The sequence below is a fragment of the Elgaria multicarinata genome, chromosome 1 (assembly GCF_023053635.1).
Source record: "Elgaria multicarinata webbii isolate HBS135686 ecotype San Diego chromosome 1, rElgMul1.1.pri, whole genome shotgun sequence".
NCBI classification, from domain to species: domain Eukaryota; kingdom Metazoa; phylum Chordata; class Lepidosauria; order Squamata; family Anguidae; genus Elgaria; species Elgaria multicarinata.
Window position 1 is genome coordinate 183,827,113 of NC_086171.1, and position 27,520 is coordinate 183,854,632.

The 27,520-nt window shown below is 42.6% G+C and overlaps 1 protein-coding gene across 1 annotated transcript in view; it reads left to right on the forward strand.

Annotated features, from left to right (window-relative positions):
• The window catches only part of DYNLRB1 (dynein light chain roadblock-type 1), a 545,722-nt gene that overhangs the window by 147,217 nt on the left and 370,985 nt on the right, over nt 1–27,520 (forward strand). The window lies entirely within an intron of this gene.

Consider the following 27,520-nt stretch of genomic DNA (forward strand, 5'->3'; position numbering starts at 1 on the left):
CCCACTTCTCCATTTTATCTTCACAACAGCAACCCTGTGAGGTGGTTTGGGCTGAGAGTCTGTGATTGGCCCAAAGTCACCCAGTGAGCTTCCATGGCCGAATAGGGTGACCATTTGAAAAGGAGGACAGGGCTCCTGTATCTTTAACAGTTGTATTGAAAAGGGAATTTCAGCAGGTGTCATATGTATATATGGAGAACCTGGTGAAATTCCCTCTTCATCACAACAATTAAAGCTGCAGGTTCCCTGCCCTCTTTTAAATCTGGTCACTCTAGTATAGCTCCTGCACCTTTAACTGTTGTGAGGAAGAGGGAATTTCACCAGGTTCTCCATATATACAAATGACACCTGCTGAAATTCCCTTTTCTATGCAACTGTTAAAGATACAGGAGGCCTGTCCTCCTTTTCATATGGTCACCCTAGATTAGAACCCAGATCTCCTGACTCCTAGTCCAATAGTCTAGAATCATAGAATCTTAGAATAGTCAAGTTTGAAGGTGCCTATAACGCCATTGAGTCCAACCCCTCCTTAAAGCATCGCTGAAAGATGGATATCCAGCTGCATCTTTAATGCCTCTAGTGTGGGAGAGCCCATGACCTCCCTAGGTAAGTGGTTCTATTGTTGTACTGCTCTAACAGGAAGTTTTTCCTGATGTCCAGCCAGAATCTGGCTTCCTATAATGTGAGCCCATTATTCTGTGTCCTGCATTCTGGGATGATCGAGAAGAGATCCTGCCCTTCTCTGTGTGACATCCTTTCAAGTATTTGCAGAGTACTATCATGACTCCCCTCAGTCTTCTCTTCTCCAGGCTCAACATGCCCAGTTCTTTCAGTCTCTCCTCATAAGCCTTTGTTTCCAGACCCCTGATCATCCTGGTTGCCCTCCTCTGAACCCCCTCCAGCTTGTCTGCATCCTTCTTGAAGCGTGTTGCCCAGAACTGGACACAATACTCAAGATGAGGCCTAACCAGTGCTAAAATAGAGGGAACCAGTAGCTCATGCGATTTGGAAGCTATACGTCTATTAATGCATCACAAAATAGCATTTGCTTCTTTGCACACTGTTGGCTCATATTCAGCTTGCGATCTACAACAATTCCAAGATCCTTCTTGCTTGTAGTATTGCTGAACCAAGTATTCCCCATCTTGTAACTATGCATTTGGTTTCTATAACCACTATACCACACTGGCTCAATTATGAGGGACTGACGTGAAAATTTGGCATAGGGTCAAAGCTCACATTTTAGGCAATGGATGGGCTAGTCCAGCCTTCCACAACCCCTCCAGATGTTTTGGCCTTCAAATCCCATCTGCCCCAGCCAGCATGGGGAAGGCTGGACTAGATGAACTAGATTGAAATCCATGAGTGCAGGATGGGTGGGTGGGAAAATCTATGCAGATCTGAAGGAAACTTATCAAAGCTGGTGGGATAAGATGTTTAAATTGCTCTGTGACTGGTTAAGATGTATGACTGGTTAGAAAACCTCTTTTTTCTTTGAAAAATAACTAAGAATAGAAAACAATTGTGGAGAGAAATTGTACAAGTGACATATTGAAACAGGAAAAGCAGAAACCTACTGAAGAGGAGAGAGGGAGAAAGAGAGAGATACCAGGTACCAGGGGAGAAAAAGGCCACAAGCCATATGCTCTGTTTGTGTGGGCTGGAAGTCTGGAAGCTATGCTGATTTCCCCCAGCTGTTGATTTAGCTTTTCATTATGAATTAATGTATTAAATTAATAGAACAAAGGCTGAGTCATTTTCAAACACAGGGAGTCTAGGATAATCAGTATTTTCTAGAGGGAGCACAGAAAACATGGAAAATTACCATACTACAAAATAAAGCTTGAGTTGAAGTATTGTATCAAGTTGCTGTGTGGTGTTTTGAAAGAGGAGAGGAGGGACTGTTCCTAAGAACACAGTACTGGCTTGACAAGTCCTTGACTATTATGCATATGTTTGAGCTTGCAATTCTACCTAAAGCTGTCCTGTGCACCCAGTTGAGGCTAATAATAGCCTGCAGGAAGGCACAAAGGATGAACTGGAAAACCCCAAATATATTGTGTAACTGGGTACTCTATGGAAAATTCTAAGAGCATTTCTACATCAGTGATTTATTGCATGCTCATAATGATCACTCATGGACATTTGTGAGTCCTTTACATGATGTCTTCAACCTCCAGGACATCTCCTGTGCTTTCTCTCAGTTATTCCATTTTCAAAAAGATCAGAGAAGACTCGATAAGCAAAGCTAATCCAATATATCGGTAATGCCATCTAGTTGCTGTGTAATGAAATACAGAATACAGAATTTACCAAGAAAGAGCATCCTCGATTCAAAGCATGTGTCTGCCCATGTAAAGAAGCTGAACTTAGTCCTGCAAAGAATCCAGAAGCAGAAGCCCCAGTAAGAATGTGGGATTTTAGCCTAGAGATGTTTTTTGTTAAGTAAACCAATTGAATTATCTATTGAAGAATGGATGTTTGGACAGAAAGCAGTATGTGTGTGGGTGTATTAAGTCAAGGTTAGGCAACGTGGTACCTGCCACAACACAGGCTCTGAACACTAGGCCTGGCCACGGCTACTCCCTGCTCAAGCCAAGCACCACCACTTGATACACTTGAGGTGAGGGACAAACACCGCCTTTCTCCAAACTATGTGGAGAAAGGGGTTAAACGGAGAAGGATTTCAATAATAAAATAATGTGCTGTGAATTATATGTGCTGAGGTGAAGTATTGTCAGAGTGGGTGCTAAATGTATAAACTTCAGATGATAAATGCCAAACAGACACGTGGGATTTTTGTGGTAGTTAAAACAAAATAATTAACATTTATTTTAAAAGTTCACAAGCTTTGTTTCAAATTAAAACATTTTAAAACCTTTTTTGAAACCTTTCATCCAATCCTTTCACTCATTCACATACGCGCTTTCCTTTCTCTCACACAATCACTCTTGAGCTTTCTTTATTATAGTATTGTTTAATATACATCAACTATGTGCACACCACACTCCAAAGACACCACTCTCTACCCTGAACCTCAAATTCTCCAGACCTTAAGTACTCTAAATACAGAGAGCTAACACACAGAGAGCGCTAGAGACTCCAACAGTACCTAAAAAGTCTCCATCAATCCCCTCAGTCTTCCCCTTATATATCACTCCTCCCCCTCCCCAGACATTCTAACTCCACCCACTCAGGCCAACATTCTAAAAACCACAGACTTTTGGGAACTGACTTGTGGGGTGTAACGCCACAGTGCCCTCCATATTTTTGGAGTACAACTCCTATGATCTCTGGCTTTTGGCCATACTGGCTGGGGCTTAAGGAAGATGTAGACCAAAACTTCTGGAATGTACCAGGTTGCCTACCCTAGGGTGGCCATATGGAAAGGAGGACAGGGCTCCTGTATCTTTAACAGTTGCATTGAAAAGTGAATTTGAGCAGGTGTCATTTAAATGCATGCAGGACCTGGTGAAATTCCCTCTTCATCACAACAGTTAAAACTGCAGGAGCCCTGCCCTCTTTTGTATCTGGTCACTCTAGCTAAAGAGGGCAAGTTATTATAGGTGAAATTACAAGAGACATTGTATAACATTCCATGCATGCAATTGAAACATGCTATATGGGTGTAACAAAGTTAGGCGTGATACGATCTCCAAATATGCGATTGTTTGCCATAAGACACTGAAATAACAATGGTCCATGAGGCCAACTTGACTTTTGCTAGTGGCCACACAACCTCCTGATTTTGGCTTTGTCCTGCTATGGTTGACTCAAGCTCAGTGTTCGGGCAAACTATGGGGCACTCAAAAGGCAAGTCAATAAACAGGGAATGGCCAAAGACACCATTTTGCCAGGCAAGGGGGAAGAGTTCCAAGAGAGAGGACTGAGGAGCAGCCAAGGTCCAACACAGATAAGCGGATACAATATACAGTCCAAGATCAGGGAAACAAGGCACCAGAGCTGTGAGAACGATGTTTTCCAGCAATGGCTATTGTGGCGTTACACCCCACAAGTCAGTTCCCTAGTATGTCTGTATTGGTAAGTCTGTGGTGTGTTTAGAATGTTGACCGGAGTGGGTGGAATTAGAATGTCTGAGGAGCAGGGAGGAGTGATATATAAGGGGAGGACTGGGGATTGTTAGGGCTCTCCGTGTGATAGCTCTTGGTGTTTAGAGTACTTGGGTCTGGAGAATTTGAGGTTCAGTGTAGAGAGTGGTGTCTTTGGAATGTGGTGTGCACATAGTTGATGTATATTAAACAATACTGATAATAAAGAAAGCTCAAGAGTGATTGTGTGAGAGGATGAAAGGTTTCAAAAATGTTTTAAAATGTTTTAATTAAAATAAATTTTAATTATTTTGTTTTTAACTACCACAAAAATCCCACGTGTCTGTTTGGCATTTATCATCTGAAGTTTATACGTTTAGCACCCACTCTGACAATACTTCACCTCAGCACATATAACTCACAGTGTATTATTTTATATATTGAAATCCTTCTCTATTTAACCCCTTTCTCCACATAGTTTGGAGGAAGGTGGTTTTTATCCCTTGCCTCAGGTGTATCAAGTGGTGGTGCTTGGCTTGAGCAGCGAGTAACTGCGGCCAGGCCTGGTGTTCAGAGCCTGTGTCATGGCAGCTATCCTGAAACTGAAGGCTTGTATAGCCAGAGCTTTCTGAGCCCCACTCAGAACTCAGTGTTGTTCTATACAGGTCCTCTGGCAAGAGTCATACTTGTGAGGAGGGCTTTGCTCATCAGGAGTCCTTGTAATTGAGCACTCCCTCTCAAAGGAGCACTACTGGCTTGCCTCTTGAGGCAATGACGCTCTTGGGGGGCAGGGGCTTGCTCACCATCTACCTCAGAGCCAGCGTCCCTCACCTCTTGTGGGGGTGGACATGTGGCCCAGGCTCTTCCTGGTCTTCTCATATGGGCTGTTCTGTTCTTCGTCTCTAAGAACTTGACCTCCTTCTCTAAGGAGGATTCCTCCAGTGGGAGCATGACAGGTTTCTTGAGGAAATAAATGAAGTTGTATTAAGTAGGGATGGTGGTGGTGTACAACTGACTTCTAACATGTACTTGAAATTATATCCTTCCATAGCAATAGAACCTTTGGACTAGGTTGGGTTTGGGTTTACATATCTGGGAAATATAGACCAACTTTTGCAAGGTTTGTATGAAGCATTATTGAAGTGAATTAGCCACATGTTAAGCTTGTTGCATGAGATTAGAATAAAAGTGTTTTATTAGTTTACACCCAGATTGTCTGAGTTTTTACACCACCAATAAAAGGTCTTTTGGTGACCAGGTCAAACCAGTGGTACCAAGTGCTGCCTGACAGGAGAGTTCCAAAGGAAAACATAACACTTGGATTTTCCTTCACCATTCAGCAGTGAAAGCATACTGAGAACAGAAATGTGAAAAAGAAAGTACATGTATTTGGACCTTTATTCAGGATGTGCAAATATTTGGGTTTGCTCACAGAAGGGGCTGATAGATGACTTTGAAAAGCCATTGTGGGAAGGTCAGGCCACCCATAAAAATAAAGGTAACATGTTTGATTATTTTTCCCACTTGAATTAATTTGCCTTGGGTGGAATACAAAGAGGACTTTCCACTGATAGAACTGTTTCAATCAGCAGAAACGGGAGGAGGGCAGGGGTGTATATTTGGTCAAGAGGGCAGGGCTCCTGCAGCTTTAACTGTCGTGATGAAGAGGGAATTTCACCAGGTGCTGTATGCATACAAAGGATGCCTGCTGAAATTCCCTTTTCTATACAACTGCTAAAGATACAGGAGTCCTGTCCTCCTTTGAATATGGTCACCCTAAGGAAGGAACCCTGGGGTCTATATTTGGGGTGGGGGCAGGAAAGGAATTTACCAGGGATCTCTAACAGAGAATTCTCATCACTTCACAAAATGTTGGTTCCCAGAATTTTATTTTATTTTATTGGAGGAGAAGCCATATGCTTTAAGATGGACTCCTGCACTGGGCAGGGGGTTGGACTTTATGGCCTGATAAACACCTTCCAACTCTTATTATTCTATGATTCTATGAGTTAAAGTGATACAAACCTAATATAAATGTTTAGTATAGTAATGCCAGAAGACTCACTAGAGCTGTTCACACAACACACTAACCCATACTCAGTAGTTAAGTGTGTGTTATTTTGAACCATGTGGGTTGTTTGTTGAACTTTGAGTTGTCTGAATGCAGCATGTTTTCTGAAGGGGTGGTGGTTATTGTGTTGTCTGAACGCAACCAGGGTGGCTTGCTAACTCTGCAAGGTGGCTTGCTAGCAACCCTGAGCAATCGAACAAGTTATAGGTTCTCAACATTGCTTGTTCAAGAAAATAAGCCACACTGCATGGTTAACAAGCCACCCTGACTACATTCAGACAACATGCTAACCAATATTTCAACAAACAACCCACAGTTCAAAACAACCCATAAATCTAGTTTGGATGACATCACAGCCCACTGTGGGTTAATTAACCCTTGGGGCACCATGGCACATGATGTCCACCTTTATGAATATGCAAGCCCTGACCAGGGGTTGTCAGGGGTTGCTGTGGCTTGTTGTGAAGTGAGAATCCATCTAGCAGGGGTTATTTGAGGATTAAACAATCCTTACAGAATTAAATAGAAATGAGTACAGTTCAAGAAAGCGTCATTTTAGCAAATAATAATAATGATAGTAAAAATAAATCATTTATATCTACCCCCAAGTATAATTACAATTCAAAAATGTCTCTTGATAATGGTTAACAACAGTAAATATGCCCATACAAGAATGGATTCAGTTTATAAATATCACTTAGCAATAAATGTTAATAATAGTGAGCAATAGTAAGTTATCTGATGACAACTCCAGAATTTAATGTCGTTTCTGTGCTTTATCAGAAGAATGAAATGGCTATTTATGTGTAATCTATATATTGCCAGACTGTATTCCTCTCAAACACCACACCCACTTCTGAAGAAACAAGATAGGAAGGCAAAGATCTCACAGAAGACCCTAAAACAAATATTATTATTAATAAATTTACTTATACCTTAGATTGTCACCTGTAAATGTGGAAAGGAATTTTTGAGACAATTGATTGGAGTACTTCAATAACCATTAGTGAGAAGCTATGTAAACTCCACAGAAATAAATATTTCAAAAAGTTGCTCCTGTGCTTTTCAACAGATATAATGAAGTCTTGTTATTCTTGAGTCTTTTAGCTACTAGAAGCCCCTAGGTACAAGAAACCAAAACTCGTTATCTTTTTATATTTACCCAGTGTGGTTGCATGGAGATGGAGGAATGATATTCACCGCTGCAGAAAATGCCAATGTGAATACAGAACACCTTATCTAATATACCCTTCCTTATCAAATGTATTCAATAAGAATAACATTATATTATATTTGACCGTATTCATTATTATCAGGCCATTTGAGATAGCAATCTGTAATAATATTTAGGAACCACTTAGCTCCTTCACTGATAAACTCACTCCTGGGTTATTAGCTTGTGATGTCAATGGAATTGAATTGAAATGGAATGAATGAATGAATATCCAATGGAGTTAAACGGAAGCCCCACATTGTTTTTAACAGTGGGGAAAGACTCACCTGTGGAACTCTCTCCCCAAAATTGCCTGGAACCACCACCACCACCACCACCACCACATTTATATACCTCCCCAAAGCTGAAGCCCTCTGGGCAGTTTACAAAGGTTAACAGACAATATTGTCTTTTCTTTTTTCCAGTCTTTTAATTTCCAAAGTATTTCCCTGTGCTGTGATTGTTTTCAACACCACCTTTCTGTGTTTTTATTAGTTATTGTAAACTGCCCTGGAAATTTTGAATACAAAGGTAGGATAGAATTTTTAAACATAAAACAAAGAAAACACACACTTAATAAACTGACTATTTTAGGATGTAATCCTATGCATGTTTAGACAGAAAACAAAATCCTACAGCATAGCTGTCTGGGGCATGATGGGAGTTGTAGGAGGGTTTTTTTCTGTCTAAGCACACATAGGATTGCAGCCCTTATAAGGTTTAGATTTTCTTATTCATCAGAGCATTCAAAGGAAAAATACTGATAGTCTTCAAAGAACATTTGCCAGCCTCTAGTGTCTTAAGGGCTGGCCATATGTGGGGAAAGCCCTGTGGTGGCTGCGGATATGCGCTGCATCAGTTAGAGGATGCAGGCACAGCTTTGTAGCCACTGTAGGGATTTTCCACAAAGCTGTGGATTGAAAAAGTTGGGGATTTACCTCGATTTTTTCAATCAGAGCGATGGCAATATTGCACTTTCGCCATCTGATGTCGTTCTGGGGCCAATCCAGGGGTGGTGCCCCATGGAAGGCAACCGGCGATTGGTCACCTTCCACCAGGAAGAGGGTGGGGGCAGCTCTGGTACCTGGATGGCCAACCAGAAACCCCACGCTCCCTCCTCAGTGCCGAGATTACCTGATGCCACCCTGGGAATGGGAAAGTGCAGGGTTTCAGAGGGACACATGCCGCCAACCTGGCACCATGAAGATAGCCCCCCAGTCCTTCACACATTCTCCAGGAATTCTAAAAGAAAGAAAGAAAAAGATTTATTTATTTATTTTAGATTACACCTGCAAGTTCCTTAAGATTACAATGCGATTCTAGATTTGGAATAAATATGGAAAATATTTCATTCAGGCCTTTGGCATGTAAACTGACTATTGCTGAAGTGGGTTTGATTGGGTTGGCTGCAGCTTTTGTTTCTTTTATTGTGGTCTTTTTAAATTTTGTTTTAATCTTTGAAATGATGTTTTTAAACTACATTTATTTTAATCTTGCTTTTATTACTGCTTTCTGCCTTGAGCATCATTTTTTGGGTGGAAGGTCAAATATATAAATAACCATAATTTGGTCCATGGTGCATTGATTTCCCTGGAGTACTTCTTCGTACTTTTCCATTTGCACTGGTTGCCAGTACATTTCCAGACCTAATTCAAAGTGCTAATTCAAACATTCAAAGCCCTAAATGACTTGCGCCAGGATTCATGAAGGGTCATTTTATTTCATATATCCCTGCTCAGACCCTAAGATCATTTTCAGCAGTCCTACTAAGGTGGCTACTAAGAAGAGGGCCTTTTCTGTTGTTGCACACTGATTGTGGAATGAGCTTCCCCAAGAGGCTCACCTGGTGCCTACGTTGTGCTTGTTTCAGTGCCAGGTGAAGACTTTCTTCTTTTCCCAGGCATTTTAGTCTGTTGTTTTAAATCTATTCCGGTATTTTAAATCTTTGCTCTGTTCATAGAATCATAGAATAGTAAAGTTGGAAGGGGCCTATAAAGCCATCGAGTCCAACTCTCTGCTCAATGTAGGAATCAACCTTAAAGCATACCTGATGGATGGTGGTCCAGCTGCCTCTTGAATGCCTCTAGTGTGGGAGAGCCCACAACCTCCCTAAGGAATTGGTTCCATTGTCGTACTGCTCTAACAGTCAGGAAGTTTTTTCCTGATGTCCAGCTGGAATCTGGCTTCCTGTGACTTGAGCCCATTATTCTGTGTCCTGCACTCTGGGAGGATCGAGAAGAGATCCTGGCCCTCCTCTGTGTGACAACCTTTCAAGTATTTGAAGAGTGCTATCATGTCTCCCTTCAATCTTCTCTTCTCCAGGCTAAACATGCCCAGTTCTTTCAGTCTCTCCTCATAGGGCTTTGCTTGGATTTATTTTATTTTTCATTTTTATTTTATACTATCTCTTTAAACATTTAAACTTTTATATTGTGTTTTATCATGCTGTATTTTATTGTTTCAATTCTTGCCAACTGCCCAGAGAGCTTTGCTGTGGGGTGGAATAGAAAAGTACTTAAATAAATAAAAATAAATAAATAAAATATCTGCAAAGAAATACTAAAAATCCAGGTAGGGAAACAAAATCTGTTAGAGCCTTCCCCATTAGTGTGCAAACCAACAGGCACAACAATTTATAAGGGAGGAACAAAATCTACTTTGAGTTCAATGATATGTTACTATGTCGGAAAGCTCTGCATGAACATCTATATGCCCAGTAATGTGGGCAAAGATGCAGCTCCCCCTCCATTGGGTATGCATGTGTGTGTGAAACTGAACACAAGGATGGTGGTTAGTTGGAGGCAAAAAAGAATGAAGAATTGGCCCAGTTTGCTTGAGCCTTAACATGTGAGGCAACTCCCCATAAACACTCATGTTCCTTTCCTTCCATCCTAGAAAAATATGGAAATAGGGAGGATGAGGGGGGATGACTGCAAGGCAGGAACAACACCGTGTGAGTGTTGTGGGGCAAAACGATAAACAAGGCAGGATGACAAAACACTGGTGTGATGGAGCCCAAAATCCCCTTTGAATTAATGTCAAAAGCTCTGAGGAGTTTATGAGATGTCAGCCTCACCTTAAATTACATTTGTCCAATGGCACCATCTAGTGCTCCTTGGAAGCATTGCATTATTTTTGCAAAAGAAGAAGTTACGTTAGATTTCTAGTAATATATTCGGACAGCTTGACATATTACGCTTTCTTTCTCTTTTTCAGGTCCATGCAATACATTTCACCTGTAAAGCTATTAAGATTTGCATGTGCAACACGTATGGTTATGCTGGGATCAGACATCCTTTCCTTTCATATGTATATGCCATGGCAAACACACGTTTAGAAAATCTAATGTGTGTGACCGGCCTTCAATCTATATAATTTACTAATCTATACAATTTGGCATTGCTGTTTTATAAGATTTCACTTTCATTATCTATATCTTTTAGCCTTTAAATAAAATTGCATTGCACCTTGGATTGTTCCATTAGGATTCTGACTGAAATCTGAAGCGGATTCACCACTCCACTGTCATTGGACCCACCAGACTCCACTGTCCCCCCCCCCCCCCAACTGTAAGATTCTCACTTTGGAATCAGTTAGTAATGTCAAACAAGCTTTCCTGTGAGAGAGGGTTTTTTAAAATCATGACCACAATGAGCCTTACAGTGCACACCAATACATGTCTACTTAGGTTCAAGGGGACTTATTCCAAGGTAAGCGCGTATAGACTTACAGCCTCAGGAAATGGGCAGATTGGTGGCGTAGGGGAGGTTCTGCATACACAGTAGCCAAAGCCCCCTCAGCCCTTTGTGTCACCTCCCCCCACCCATGCTGCCCTGCCACAGAGAAAAAATTAGACGTGCCCTAGATTTCATCTAAATGTTCCTCTCCCATTTGGAAATAGTTGTGTGTATTTTTAAAGAAAAGCTGGGAGGATAGGAGTTGCAAACACTGGTCGTTCCTCCCTCCTACACCCGCCAGCAAGAATCAAACGGAATACTTTGAATAAACAATAGGTGCTGTTAATCGCTGTATCTTTATTTATTTATTTATTTATTTATTTAGTTAGTTATTACATTTTTATACCACCCAATAGCCGAAGCTTTCTGGATGGTTCACAGTTTCCGTTTCATTGCAGAACTAAGATCCAAGCTCTACACAAAGAGCTTTTCCTTTCCTTCTTTTCCTCTATATAACCTCTAAGTGGCGCTGTACTGTAGCGAAATAGCTCAAAGGCACAAGTAATTCTTTTGCTTTCAGAAATAATACCCCATTTTCCTTGTTTGTAAAACACACACACACACACACACACACACACACACACACACACACACACACACGAAAGTGCTTTTAAAAAACAGAAGCAAAACTGGAGGGTCACATGGTCATGTAAACAGCCATGAGTTAGGAACTATGAGCGTGCACAATAAATGCCTCAGGTAGAAAAGCTATCAGATGCATTCTAGGGCATAAACCTCATGTAAACCACTATGAGGTTCAAAACCCCCACCAATCATCCCTGTACATAAATCTTGAGCGTCAGAATGCACTGCAATGGTCAGAGCTTTTATGGCAGATGTGTGGGTATTCCTCAGCAGGCATATCAATGTGGAAGAGGTTCTGTAAAGACAGAAAGTTTGGCAACTACTGTACAATTATTTTATTTATGGATGTATTTATTTACTGAATGAATGAATTATTTTGTATAGTGCCCTGCAGCAAGGGTTTTCAGGACAGTTCCTATTTTAAAAAGGTATGAAACAATACATCTATAATAAAACAACAAACAGTCGATAAATCGGTACCACAAACATATCTCTTCAACTTAAATGGCCTGGGAAATTTAAAAGGTTTTCATCTAACTGCACTGTCTGTGCAAAGCAAGGCTCCCTGGGAAGAGAATTCCCACAATTGGGAAGGACCATTCTTCAGTTGCCACTTGGCACCTCACCTCAGCTGATGGGAACATCCAAAGGAAATTATCTGAAGTTAATTTGAGTTCATAGGTGGGAGTAGATAGCTCTTTTGTGTCTAATGGTGCAATCCTATGTATGTTTAGACAGAAAAAAAGTCCTACAGTTCCCAGCATGCCCCAGCCAGCCACGCTTTTTTCTGTCTAAACATGCATAGGATTGCACCTAAGTGAGAGTTTCAATCTGGGGCATTTACATAGAAAAAGGAAAGGAACCTCTCATGCAAGCACTGAATCATTACTGATTCTTGGAGGGATGCCAGCTTTCGCTGACATTTTCTTGGCAGGCCTTATAGAGGGGTGGTTTGCCGTTGCCTTCCCTGGCCGTTATTACCTTTCCCCCAGCTAACTGGGTACTCATTTTACCGACTTCAGGAGGATGGAAGGCTGAGTCAACCTGAGCCGGCTGCCTGAAACCATCGAACTCAGGCCGTGGGGAGAGTTTCAGCTGCAGAAACTGCTGCTTTAGCTCTCTGCGCCACACGAGGCTCTATTTACACAGAAGTAGAGTGTAAATAAACAGAGTATATATAGCTTAACAGGAATTGTTGGTGCCACACAGCCAAATAGCTATTACTTGTGGAGTAAAAAAGAACCAGTCAACAGTGGGGGATGGGTGAGAAATTATCTCGGTTCTTATTTCCATGTGAACTTATAAAATCTGCATTTTCTGAACCTGAACACAAACTGGAACATAGCGGTTGAACTCTGTACTTTTCAGACATTTGTGATGCAGCTACATTAAAAAAAGAAAAGAAAAGTGGGCAACATATGTCTAAATTTGAAAACGTGCACACTCAAAATGCACGCATTTGAAACAGTACATGCAAAAATCTACAAAAATGTGTACATTTGGAAAATAATATCTAGAAAAATGTACAATTTTGAAAATATGCACAAAAATAACATGAATTTTCATGTGGATAAAACGAAATTGACAATCCTATGTCGAAACAGAATGGAACAAACTGAGCAGTGGATAAAAGAGAGGCTTCGGTTATTGGCTACTATCAATGTAATTCATTAATTAAAAAACCTGAGCAAACTGAGCTTGACAGATTTGCCCATCCCTACTTTAGGGAAAGGGCCAGTTCCCTGCATATAGAAAAATATGTGTATGTTTACCCACTCCAATTAGCTTAAAGCCTCCTGGTTCCTTAAGGCATATTGTGATGATGAAGTGATCCAGTGCCCTTCACCATAGTTAAAGAAGGAAGCCCTTGAAGCTGTTTATGTAATTAAGTGATGATTTAAATGTTCTGTTTTCTGAAGCTAAAGCTTCCAGGATGCCAGTTATTTGTCCAATAACAAGACGGTGAGATGCACATGCACTTCACCTTAACTCTGACTGACCTTCGTGTGTTGACAGGTGGTGGAGTATTAGGTGATGTATGTGCTCCATTCTGACAGCTGGCATATAATATTGGTATTCACATTTGTTGGTGAGATCCCTTTAGTGGATCTGACAAATGGGTGGAGTTTGTTTTGAACTTTAAAAAAAGAAATGAGTAACAATGATTTTGATAACTTCCTAGTATACATCAAGTTCCTCATTGCCACAGTCATTGTGGGGAATGTTATGCATTGTTACTTATAGGAAACCACTGATCATCATGTTTACAACCATAGAGTCTCCATGAAACCAGCATAGGATAAAAACTATTCCAAGCCAAAAATGTTTTATCCATGGCTAGGAGTTCAAAGGCTTAGGCCTTAGCTAGACCTAAGGTTTATCCCGGGGTCATCCCTGCCTGCTCCTGGGATAGCCTGTGTGTCATTTACATGAACAGGGATGACCCCAGGGATAAACCTTAGTCTAGCTAAGGCCTGAATCTACTATGAATGTACCAGAATGCACTGTTAAAATTCAACACCACAACAAGAGACGGGAAATTCTCTAGGAACAGGCTCTTTGGTTCCTGTGATAGAAATTCCATTCCTAGAATGTCCTGGAGCTTCCTAGGAAGCTGTCCTCAAGGGTCCTGCCTGCTTCCTAGGACAATCTAGGAATGGGGCTTCTATAAACCTTTCTACATAAGGCTGTTAATCACTGTATCTACTTTTGGTTTCGTCACAGAATTAAGAATGGAGCTCTACACAATGAGCTTTTCCCTTCCTGCTTTTCCACTTTGTAACCTCTAGGAGGCACTGTGCTATAGCAGAATATTGCATTTACACTAGAAGGAAAATACCTTTTCTTTCGCTTTCAGAAATAATACTCCCTTTTCCATGCTCTAAAAAGTCCCAGGAAAATACTCTTAAAAACACGCAAAACTAGAGGACCACATCATCATCTAAAGAATGCATAAAGTAAAGAATCAGGGCTGTGAGTAAAGAAACAGGACTGCAAAATAAATCTCTCATGTAGAAAAGTTCTATGAGAGGAACCACAGAGTGATTTTCCTGCCTAAATGATTCCTGACTAAAAAACAGTAAAGCAATGACTGGATTGGGTGGCTGAAGTGGGGAGCAGGCTGCCCCCTCCTCTGCCCCCAGCAACCCTCACACGATGACCTTTGTGTGTGTGTGAGTGGTATGCAGTGCCGGCTCCATGTTTTGGAGGCTCCTTAGGCAAGACGTCCTCAATGGGCCGCCACCTCCTTCAGTCAGTTTACTTTCCCACTGCCATGGTCACCAGCTGCTCTTGCTCCCCCATCCTCTGTCTCATCATTGCTACCACTTGCTTGCTTGACAGGCAGGGAACTAGAGAGCTAGTGAGTGAATCAGCTGTAGCATCAACTTCTCCTCCGTCGCACCCCCCCCCCCCATCAATGTCTGGGCCATGCCAAGAGGTGAACAAGCAGGTTGCTGCGGTGAAGAGGAGGAGCAAGCCCAGGGGGCTCTTGTCCGTGGCTCCTCTGGAATTTGGGCCCTCACCAGTTCGCAACCAGGTCTACCCTTGTCGCTGGCCCTGTGTGTCGCCAGCCCTCTGCATATCCAGTCCTGTCTCTGCTATTCATGGAGAGGCACAAGAAGCTACACAGAGTAATAAAGTCCTGTCCTCTGATCACTAGAAATATTAATCCTATATATACAAACAGCTTCAGAGACTTCACCTGGCATTGACCATTTGCTTTCAACCTTTTCTTCCTAGCCAAGAGGACTGGAAGCTTGCTTTTTAAATAAATGAATTCTGAGATTCATTGAGCACTTAATTTCTCCCCCAATGTGGAATTCTTCACTTGAATAGGATACACATTGTCCTGGCTACAGTAGGCCCTTTCCTCAAGTTGGGCATAACCTAATAGCTGTAGATAAAGCCACTGCATTTACAATTTTAGCAAGGAAGCTCAAGTGCAAAGACTGCCTTTCTGGTTGACCAAATGGCACCACATTACTCAAAGTTCCCTGAAGGAAGAAGTGTGACTCTAAATTCTGTTCAGCTGAGCCTTCAAGAGCTTCCAGACAGCCTTAGCAAACTACTATTATTACTCAGAAAGGATAGGTCTTGTTTTGGGCTATAACTCCCATCTGCAGAGTGCTATCTTGGGGACTGGGCCAGACCATCCCCGGCCAAGTAGAAAGACATGGAACACCTTCTCCAGCCTGGTGAACTCCAGATGCTTTGGACTCTGGAAGAGTGGCAAATTGCGCTGCTCCTCCCACTCCCAGCCCAGAGAGTCCACAGCCGCCTCCAGCAGGGACTCTAGAGAGTCCCGCCAGCTGCTTTCCAGGTGTGCGATGTGCCACAGGGAAAAAGCAGCTGGCAGGGCTATTCAGAGCAGCTGCTGACCCACTGTTTCTGCAGCGCTCCAGATCTATTGCCAGACCTCAGCCATATCCCTTGACAACTCGTGAAATCCCAGCCGTATCCCTTGACATCTCGTGAAACCTCGGCCATATTCCGTGACACTTTTCAAGATCTCAGACATGTGCCGAGATCTCATGAGAGCCTCCATACGGCAGCAAAGATAAGGGGGAGCAGGTGCATGTGCAGCAACGGCAACAGCAAGGAGGGAGGCAGGGAAGGTTGCACGGCAGCAGCATGAGTTCTCCTTCAAGCGGCAAGAGAGCTCGCTCCAGGCCTAACTATTGGCCACGCAGGTTTGAGCTGAAGGGAGTTGGAAGTTCAAAAGTGCCAGGTTGGGGAAAGCTGTATTGGAGCAACTTGATATGTCGATATGTAGTGTGATCTGTGACACTGAATTTTGCAGCGTTATTTGTCATTTCCCCTCAGGGTTCAATTGGTCCAATTACCACTGACTGCATATTCCTTGGTATTCTAGCCACACACATAATCTCACTCTTCGCTCACTACCACAAGATGCTTTTTGTCATGGAGATAACACCCATGTGGTGGGAAGGAGCATATATTGCCACATGTGCAGTGAGTAGAATGTGGTTGTTTTGATGTGAGATTGTGAGTCAGGAAGTCAGCCTCAACTTCCTTATGTTGTGCCACATTGTAGTACCGCCCAGAGAGCTTCGGCTACTGGGCGATATAAAAATGTAATAAATAAATAAATAATAAATAAATAAATAGTATGTCTAAGTAGGGGAAACTTGTGACGTGGTACTCAAGTTTCTGTGAATTCTGTCTTCCTCGGCATAGCTCAGATAATGGCTCTGTGGCTGCTTAAAATTGTGCTTATTCTAAAGCCCTAAGGAAGGATCTACACACAAAACAGGGTGGTGCGAACTGGTCTTCAGATGATGCATAGTAGTAACTTATCTGTACTCATTTGACCCTCTCAGCACATTGCATTGTCCAGATGGACAAATTACAGCACCTGCCTTATTCTGTGATCTACTCATGATCCAATTCCTGGAGTAAAGTATTAATAAACATGACTAGGTTCCCGACTATGGCTGTGGAGAGACTTTGATTTGACCCAAACTTCATGAAATTGACTCAATAATTGTAGTGCTTAGAACATTGGACTGGGAGTTGGGAGATCCGGGTTCTAGTCCCCACTCAGCCTTGGAAGCTCACTGGGTGACTTTGGGCCAGTGACTGACTCTCAGCCCAACCTACCTCACAGGGTTGCTGTAAGGATAAAACGGAGAGGATGAGGATTATGTATGACACCTTGGTTCCTTGGAGGAAAAAAGGCAGGATATAATGAAAAACTTTTTAGTAACTTTTTGTATTTTACTTTTTTGCATTGTAGAGTTTTGCATCTGTATTGCATCTATAAAGTTGATATGACCGTGATGGTTGAAACAATGAATAAACAACTATGGCGCCTTGGAGGAAAAAAGGCAGGATATAAATGTAATAAATAAATAAATAAATAAATAAGCCAACCTTGTTTTCTTAAATGCCCCCTCCTTGGATTTTGTTTCTCTGAATCATTTCACTGATTTTTCAGTATGGGACTTACTCAATGCAGCTTACTTCTGATTAGATATGCATCGGATTGCACTGTTAATCTCCAACCCACCCATCCCTGCCAATGTGCCATGGGCCATCTTTTAAACAAAAGGTTCTGCTTTCAAATAAAGCTTCTTTAAGTTCTTTCTTTCTTTCCAAAACATTCTTATAAAAAAGAAAAGAAAAAAAGAAATTCAAACATTAAAAAAATCCTAATAGTTCAAATTTAAAAACAGGGTTAGTTGGCATGGCACACTGTGATTTTATATTTTCAAGAAGCCTGCTTCAATAACTCTTCTTTAAAATGAGCTTCTGGAAGAATGATCTGCCCACTCTGATTTTCTGTAGATATTCACTGCTGTTCACTATAATGGTGGTACCTCAGAACAGAGCTTTCTGCTGCTGCTGCTGCTGTTGCTGGTGGTAGGGAAACCACTCTGATTCTCCCTGCCCCCCCCAAAGGAATTTTGCCTCAGTCCTGAAATATAGCAAAGACAAAACAGCTAATTTTGAAATGGAGAAACAGTTGAGAAATGATCCCTGTCAATTTGGAATAACCCTAATACAAATGCAATTACTTTTTAATATTTTATTCAGGGCGCAACCCTAAGGGGATGGCCGTACGCCTACGAACTCGGAGGCTTATGGCCATCCAAAGCACAGCAGGAGGTGTGGCCGAGGTCATCTTCGCTTCCGTGCTCATCCCGCTCTTTATTTTCACTAGATGAGCACTTTTGCCTGACTAGTCAAGGCGTCACAGAGTGGGAGGGAAGGTAGTGTAGGGATGTAGGGATGGCCACCAATTTGGATGGCTTTAAAAGGGGGTTGGATAAATTCTTGGAGGAGAAGGCTACCAGTGGCTACTAGTCCTGATGACTATGTGCTACTTCCAGTATGAGAGGCAGTATGTCTATGTACACCAGTTGCTGGGGAACATGGGTGGGAGGGTGCTGTTGCACGTGTCCTGCTTGTGAGTTTCAGGTGGGCAGCTTCTAGGCCACTGTGTGGACAGAATGCTGTATGGGATGGAGCATTGGTCTGATCCAGCATGGCTCTTCATATGTTCTTACATTCTTATGAGGCTGGGGAGGCCTGGGGATATAGCTTAAGCCCTCCCCTCCCCACCCATCAGCACATCCCCTTTACCTTCCTTCTGAGGTCATCTTTGCAACCTCAAAGTGGCATCTGGTGCAGTTTTCTTCAAGTCCACGGTGAGGGGGAGGAGAGCTTGGACTCCTGACTCTGGCCTCGGATCCAGGAATCCGAACTATCCTTCCCCCCACTCCTCCTTATGCTGTCTAGGGCTATAGGACTGCTCTTCCACAGGTGATATGCCACTATTGTGGGGATAGTTCAACTCAATATTTATTATTTATTTATTTATTTATTTATTTATTACATTTTTATACCGCCCAACAGCCGAAGCTCTCTGGGCGGTTCACAAAAATTAAAACCACAGTAAAACACCCAACAGGTTAAAACACAATTACGAAATACAGTATAAAAAGCGCAACCAGGATAAAACCACACAGCAAAGTTGATATAAGATTAAAATACAGAGTTAAAACAGTAAAATTCAAATTTAAGTTAAAATTAAGTGTTAAAATACTGAGTGAATAAAAATATAAGTTTGTGTTCATGCTGGATCTCTGTTCGAAAGTGAAAGGTAATAGATTTTGTGTTATTCAGTTGTTCACTGGACTAACAAAATTTCCCCCAGATCCAAGCAAATTTAGAAACTAAGGCTGCAATCCTAAACACATTCACTAGAGAAGAAGCCTCATTGACTTTGCAGGGACTTACTTTTAAATAAATATGCCCTAACTCAGGAAAAATGAGGAAGTGGAACTAAGCCAGAAAGCCTGCCCTTGATTCCATAGATGGCATTCCATCAGACCTGGCCATGAGCAAATCCAATCATCAGTTCAATTGTTGGCAGACCTGCCAGGAAGAACTGCTACAAAGTAATTATTAATGGAGCAGGCACAGCAGCCTTCTTCCTTGCAGAAAAGTGCTTCAAGCATTAACTGGCATTGACTCTGCCTGCTATGCCCACAAAAAGACAATTAGGTTTTGCTCCTGGAACGATACACATTAGTCCAGAAAATACACAAATCCTGAACATATGGGGCCTTCGATTGGCAGATGGATGGCAGAGATTGACCTTCCAGTGACCCAGGTTCTGCTTCAGCAAAGGTTAGCATTATTTCTAAGGCAAGGAAACCAGCTTTGGGAGCAGAATCCAGCCTTGGGAATAGAGGAAAAGAAGAAGTAAAGAAAAAGTGGCCTGCTAGATTGGACTAGGTCCACCTTGTCCAGCATCCTGATTCCAAGAATGGTCAGATGGATGCTCCTGGGAAGCCCACCAGCAGGGCTGGTAAGACATAATACCCATGCCAAATAGCAGAGGTGTTGAACCCAGGACCTAATCCAGCCTGCTGTCTTCCTAATCTGGTCTGCAGAGCCTCCTTGGATTCCTCCAGGGACTGGAGTTTAGCATCCAAGCCCTAATTGCTGGAGAAATAGCCTCCCCGGGAGACGGAATTCCTCCAAGAGGGAATCTTCACTGTTATCTTTGTTTTGAGATAACAGGAAATTCCCCGTTGATTTCTCTTTCTCCCATCTGAGATGGAAAATAGCAGTGGGGATGTGGGTAGCCAAGTTACTTCATGCAGTGATCCAACAGGGACCTGGGTGCCACATGAAGCCAGGGATCCATCCATTGCTGTGAAGAGTAGCTACTGTTCCTCTGTGGCCTAATCTACACCAAGCAGGATATTACACTATGAAAGCGGCATATAAAAGGTAGGAGCCACACCAAGCAGGATAGTAGCGGTATGAAAGTGGTATATGGTATGTGTCAATAGGCCCCAACAGTTGTCAGTGCACTTTAGTACTGCTGTAAAGCAGTAGTGTGGCTCCTGCCTTTGATATGCCGCTTTCATAGTGCAATATCCTGCTTGATGTAGATCAGGCCAGAGCAACTGGTTACACAAGGCATCCAGCTCCTTCCTTTTTCGTAGGAAGGAGTTGGCTGCTGTGTCAGGATTGCAAAAAACAGTTTGAAACAACAGTCCTGTTTGTGTCATCTCACGGGGGAAATCGTGTTTGCTTACCTTCACTTCTCCACCTGTGCGTTTGTTCCTCATTACTTCTTTTTCTGAAAGAGGAAGTAAACAACGTGCATGTGTCCCATTCAGTGGGCCTTTTTCATCCTGCTGCTTCTCCTGCACACAGCAGGAGATAGTGGCAACTTCCATCTTTAAAAATAAGTCAGATTTACTGGGGTGTATTTTTGTCACGCGAAGAAGGCTAGCAGGAGCGGAAGGTGTGTGGGAGGCAAACAACGTTGTGAGAAATCTGAGAGTGCCCAGTAATGAGCATGCAATAAAACACTCGTCTGATGGAGCACTCTATGATATATTTTTGTGGTATGGTATGTGGCTGCTTTAGATAGAAGCAAACTGCCTTCTTTGGATACAGGAGGGAATAGTTATGCTTCCCTTCCCTCTTTGTGCATCTAGAGATTAAATGCAGGATGAGGAACATAGAATCTGAATAGTTTAGATTTATTGGTTTAATTTTGAAAATTTAATCTCATGAAATGATTGTTGCACTAAGACCTATCATTTTGGTTTATAATATTTTTGCTCCACTGAAGAAGACCAAGTCAGGTCGAAATGCGTTTGGGTATTGGATATTATATATTAGTATAGCCTTTTTGAAAACCACTGTTACTGTGTATGCATGAAAATGTTTGGATTTCTAATTCATTTAGGGTTTTTTTAAAGATACTTTTAAAATTGTATATGATATATTAGCCATTGTATTAAAATGTGTACTGTTGTTGTTATCTTTTCATTCTTAAAATTTTCCTTATACCTATTTTGCTTCACTAGCTATACTTCTTCCCAGCGCCAATTATCTTTATGAGACCATCCAGCTCAGAGCTAATCTGGTGAGATTTCAAGGTTAGGGTGACTTGTTGTTAGAAGAGCAGCTGGGCCAGGAGTTATTTATGTTTGCTTACTTCCAAACATTCTTGAAGTCAGTAGAGTAGAGCCAGAATAATCTATGTGTCCCTAAGACCCTCCCAATTCAGAATTTATGTGTGTATGTTCTGTGTTTTAGAATTTTAAATTTTGTGTACTTGTTTTTATCTCAATTTTAGAATTTCTGTAAACCGCCCAGAGAGCCCTGGCTATGGGAGCGGTATATAAGTGCAATAAATAAATAAATAAATAAATAAACCTCGATGCAGGCTGATCTAAAAAAAAAAAGCTGCCTAAGTCAGTCCGTTAGAGTGCATTTATCATTGATTCGCTTTGTGACAACTCTGTTCAGTTTGTAAAATGAGGGGTGTTGGGGCTTAAACCTTCCTGGAAGTTGCCTCTGAACACTTTTTGCCAGAATTGCTGCAGTTTTTTTCAGAAATTATGTATTTATTTACTGCATTTCTATACCACCCAAGAGCTGAAGCTCTCTGGGCGGTTCCCAAAAATTAAAACCATAAAGTCCAACATAAATATAAAACTTAAACCTCAATATAAACCCACAGTATAGAAGTACAACTAGAATAAAACTGAGCAGCAATGCAGAGATTTAAAATACAGATTTAAAATACAGATTTAAAACAGCAAGTTAAAAGACTAGGATGGTAAAATGTTAAAATACTGGGGAAATGAAAAGGTCTTCACCAGGTGTCAGAAAGACTCGAAATTAGGTTCTGTGTAAACATCTCTAGGAAGCTCATTCCACAGCCAGGGTGCCACAGCACAAAAGGCCCTCTCCCTGGTAGCCACCTACCTCACTTCTTTTGGCATTGGCTCATAGAGAAGGACCCTGAAGATGTCCTTAGCGTCTGGGCAGATACATATGGGAGGAGGCATTCCTTTAGATAACCTGGCCCCAAGCTGTTTCGGGCTTTGAATGTTAATGCTAGAACTTTGAATTGGGATCGGACCTGGACTGGCAGCCAGTGAAGCTGGAAAAGTACTGGCATAATGCAGCCTTGGATTACTGTTAATGCTTCTTTCAAATTTTATTTTAATCTGCAATGTTGTGAAACTCAGGCCATAGCTAGACGGGGCTTTATCCTGGGGCGATCCCCAGGATCGTCCCTGTGTGTTCACATGACACATAGGGGATCCCGGGATCAGGGAGGGATGTCCTCGGGAAATGGCCCTACACTTTAGGACCACTTTTTCCGCGGTCTCGGGCTGATCCCGAGACCACAGAACATGTGGGCAGGCGTTGCGGTTTGTCCCAGCAACTTGAAGTTACTTGTGAGGAGTTGGGACCCACGCATGGGTCGGGGGTGGGGTGGGGGGGAGTGAGAAAGTTTAAGCCCCATTGCTTTCAATGGGGCCAATCCAAAGTGAGGTACAAAATCACTACACAGGAGCAATAGGAATAGATTGGAAAAATAATGGGTGCATCCATAGAGGTAGGTTTTTGTGTGGATGCAGTATTCTATAGATAACAATACTAGAGCTGATGCAGTTAATCAAAGATCATAGAACAGTAGAGTTGGAAGGGACCTATAAGGCCATCGTGTCCAAGCCCCTGGTCAATGCAGGAATCCACCTTAAAGCATCCCTGACAGATGGCTGTCCAGCTGCCTCTTGAAGGCCTCTGGCTAGTTCTGGTATTGGAGACTACACTTTTATGCATGTTGTAGAAATGACTTAACAATTTTGATATCTCCACTAATCAGCCAGTGAGTTAGGGCCTTGCTAGACCAGGAGTTAGTGCGGTGCGAGGCCCGTGCTCGTCCCTGTGCTTGTAGCGTGGTTCTTCCCGCGGTCCTGGCCTCAGGTCGGGCTGAGGCCGGGATTGCGGGCGTGTGGACCATTCCGCCGCTTTTCCCGGCTACTGCACTTACGCGTGAGTAGCCGGGAAAAGTGGCAGACGGGCTGCAGTGCTCCCGCCCCCCCTTCCCCTGATCCCCCCCCGACCTCTCCTGGCTTCCAATCCCTCCCTGTCCCCACGTGCATGTGTTGCCACCCCCCTTGTCCACACCTGCTTTATCCTCTGCTGCTGCTGCCGCCGCCGCCGATGTCCCCAGTCGCCTTGTCCCGCTACTGCCACTGTCCCCAGCCGGCGTTTCCTTTTGTCACCATGTCCGGCCTGCAGGACATGGCGATCCCTGTCCTGCTGAGCAGGCATCACAGGCCGGACATGGCAATAACAGGAAAAGCCAGCTGGGGACAGTGGTGGTGGCAACAGGACAGAGCGGCTGGGGATCTAACAGATGGGGACAGGGTTGGTGGTGAGACATGCACGTGGGGACGGGGGGATCGGAGGCCAGGAGAAGTTGTGGGGGGGGCAATCGGGGGCAGGGGTCCCTATTTTTTTTTAAAAAAATCCCTTACTTTGACCATTGGTGTGCTCCTGCGCACACGGTCGCTTTAACTGAAAAGAAAATGGCGGATGCGACGGGGCTACTCTCAGCCCCGTCGCACCTCAGGTGTAGATGGGGCCTACAGGCCATGCTACTTCTAGCTCGGCCTAGCCCCTCCTCACCACCGGATACGGCGGTAGGTCTAGCAAGGCCCTTAGTGAGGCCCAGGGATATTTATGTAAAGAGATATTTAAATTTTGACTTCGTATTGTATTAGAACTGTGGCTACAATAACATGAACTGTGGATAAAAGAACATTCATTAAATACATCCCATTACCTGTCACTGTTTGTGCTCACTTTCTTTACTGAAGGCTTTTCCCCCCTTGTTTTTTTAAGGGTGTTGGTGCACTTCAGCCATTACAGCGGTGAACCTATTGGTCCAGATCAGGAGTAGGCAACTTGTGTTCCCTCATCATTAGCTATGCTGGTTAGGGCTGATGGAAGTTGCAGGCCAAAACATCTGAAGGCCACAAATTGCCCACCAATGATCTAGATGTTAATTTCATCTGTATATTCTTAGGGCAGAAACTAAACCTGAATCTGTCACTATTTTGGAAACTGACTACTTCATAATCTCAGTTCAAGGTCTCCCAAGTTCACATTTTTTAAGGGAATTGCATCAAATTCATCATGACACATAATGTGCAAATCCAAGTTTATTATTATGACAGAAGAACATGAATCATTAGGCTACAGCAAATTCCGTGGCACTGAGGGGGGATCTACACTACTGCTTTTAAAGCGCTTTAAAGCACTTTGAAAACGTTTTGAAACCTGTATATGCAGTGTGTCCTGGGCCCCAACAGTTCTCAAAACTGTTATAAAGCGCTTTAAAGCGCTTTAAAGCAGTAGTGTAGATCCCCCTATTGTGATTCAACCAAAATAAAGCATTTAAACTCCTGTTGGTTTCAGTGGAAGTGTGCCTTAAACTTGTGCTTCAAACACACAATGTAATAGTAGTAGTTAACTTTAGTTAGATTGTTTCTTTCGGTAACGTTCAGGGGTAGCGTTTATGTAATTTCATATTAGCTCATTGTACATGACTAAATGGGAGTGGTATGTCCCTGTTGCAATGTTATTTAAATACGCAGTTGTGGTCAACCCTTTTTATTAGAAAAGGACAGACCTGTGCAACATTCGTACATGGTTCATCTCCATTCCCAGAATTCCTTGGTAAAATGAACTATAGTTGGATTCTCAAAGCCCAGTACAAAATTAAATTAATTTTTAATGTATTCAGTTAAAGCATGCAATTATATACAATGGCATACACAATAATTATCTTTTCAAGAAGCTATTAGAGAACAATTAAAACTCAGTATCAAAATTCCTTAAACACCCATCCCATAGATCCAAAAAAATCAGATTGGCCGTTCCTGGAAAAGCCAGATCTGCTCACTATCATGTGTGCCTTCTTATCACTGATATTCTACCTTAGCATTGGTGCTCTATGTGGGGCTGCCTTTGAAGAATGCTTAGAAACTTCAGCTGGTTCAAAACGCAGCTACTAGACAGTTAAATGGGATCTCGTCTACAGGTTGGCCATGTGTCTGTTTGAAGGCACCCTCTATTTCAAGGGTGAAGGCCTGGCCGGGGCCCGATCTGGCCTTCTTGGATTTCCCAGATGACCATGCCCCTTTCACCCAACCACCAAGCATTTAATGATTTCCCAGCTTTTGTGCAGTTTTCCCCATTGTAAAAGGTTGAAATGTCTCTCCTAAGGCTTAAGTACCAGCAGTAAGAGCTTGACGGTAAAAATGTGCTCGTATTTTGGCCCAACCCCTTTTACCTTTGGCTCTGAGCCCCACTGGAACACATCCCTCAAAAGCTTCTCCAAAATTGAAATTGGCCCTGAGGTTGAAAGAGGTTCTTGACTCTAGGAGGCTGTCTAAATGTCATCTTTACCCTGAGGTAGCTCTGAATCTGTGCTGCATCGGTTATATGATGCAGCCGCCAGTTCGGAGCCACCCTGGGGCAGAGAGCCAAACATGTGCAGCAGAAATGTCAAGGACATACCCCATTTTTTTGTGCCCAAGTGAGGTCAGCGTGGTTCTTCCGCCATCTGTCCTTGATCTGGCGCTGTGCATGGGGCGTTCCCAGGTGGAAGGCAACCGCCTATTGGTTGCCAGGAGCCGTGGGAGTGGGAGGAGGTGGGCCCGACGAGCCTAATGGTATAATTGATATAATATCTTTTATTTTATTATCAACTAAGAAAACCTAATGCTCCTATGATCTTCCACATTGGATCTACTCTAATCCTTGAAGCAAACATTCTTTTAAAAGCCACCCATGGGTAAACAAATTCAAATACAGAAGCAAGCTCAAAACATTCAAATGGAGGCGGGTATTATGCAAACGAGCCTTCGGTTTCAGTTTCTTACTCAGTCACTGTGTAACACTGGGCAAGTCCCTTTGCCACCCAGAGTTTTGCAATTAACTGCTTTCGATAACATATGTAGGCATGCGAGTGCAGTGAAGATTCCTTAGAAAACCTCTGATCAACATTCTGAGGTTCTGACAAATACCATCGTCTTATGCAATACACTAGAAAGTGCTTACTGCCTAGTCCCCAGCCTTGAGGACTGGGAAGTTAAGTTGGAAGACTGCACCCAGGTCTGGTGGTTGTGGAGTGTCTAAAGTTGCCCCAAACAAATTTGGACCAGCATACCTGTGCGAATGCCTTCCCCTATATCAATCTGCCAGTTTGGGGCCAAAGAGCCAAATCTGCCAGTTTGGGGCCCCCTGGTTGTTTCACTGCCTGCACAAATACATCTGACAGCAACCAGGGCCGGAGAGCCTTTTCATTTGTAGCACCCCGCTTTTCGAATTCTCTCCGCCCTGCAGTGTGACAGGCACCAACCCTGATAATGTTTTGGTGTCTGTTAAGACCTTAACCAGGCATGTGCTGGTTTGTAAGACTTTGTTTTGCAGGTGTTGTTGTTTTGCTTTTATTGTGGGTGTATGGGTGTTTGTACTTATTGTGGTTTGTGTTTAATCGTTGTTTTAATTAAGTCTGTACACTGCCCTATGATTTTATAATGAAGGCCAGTATATAAATATTTCTACATAAGTAATAAATAAATAAATAAATAAAGGGTGAATGTAGATCATAAGAGATTTGCTTCTCACATTTATAGGAAACATTGAACTGTGAATTGGTGTGTGGCTTGCCTATTTCATTTTTATTCTAGAGTAGGTGCAAGGACCCCAGTCCAGATCTTACAAGCCTCCCCCCACGAACCAGATAGGGGGCTCTGCATCTGGTGTAAAGTAAAAATCAAAAAGGTGTATCTGCTAGACAGACATTTGAAGTAATGTCTTTTGGCCCTTGTTCCCAGGTAAGTGTGTAAAAAGATTGCATTCTCAGTGTATGGAGGGTTCTTTTAAATGAGTGTAGCACATGGGGAAGGAAGGAATATTTTGGGCCACCAAACCCACCTTGCAATATAATGATAATATTTGATCTTTAAATTAAATTAAATTAATTCATTTGATTTAT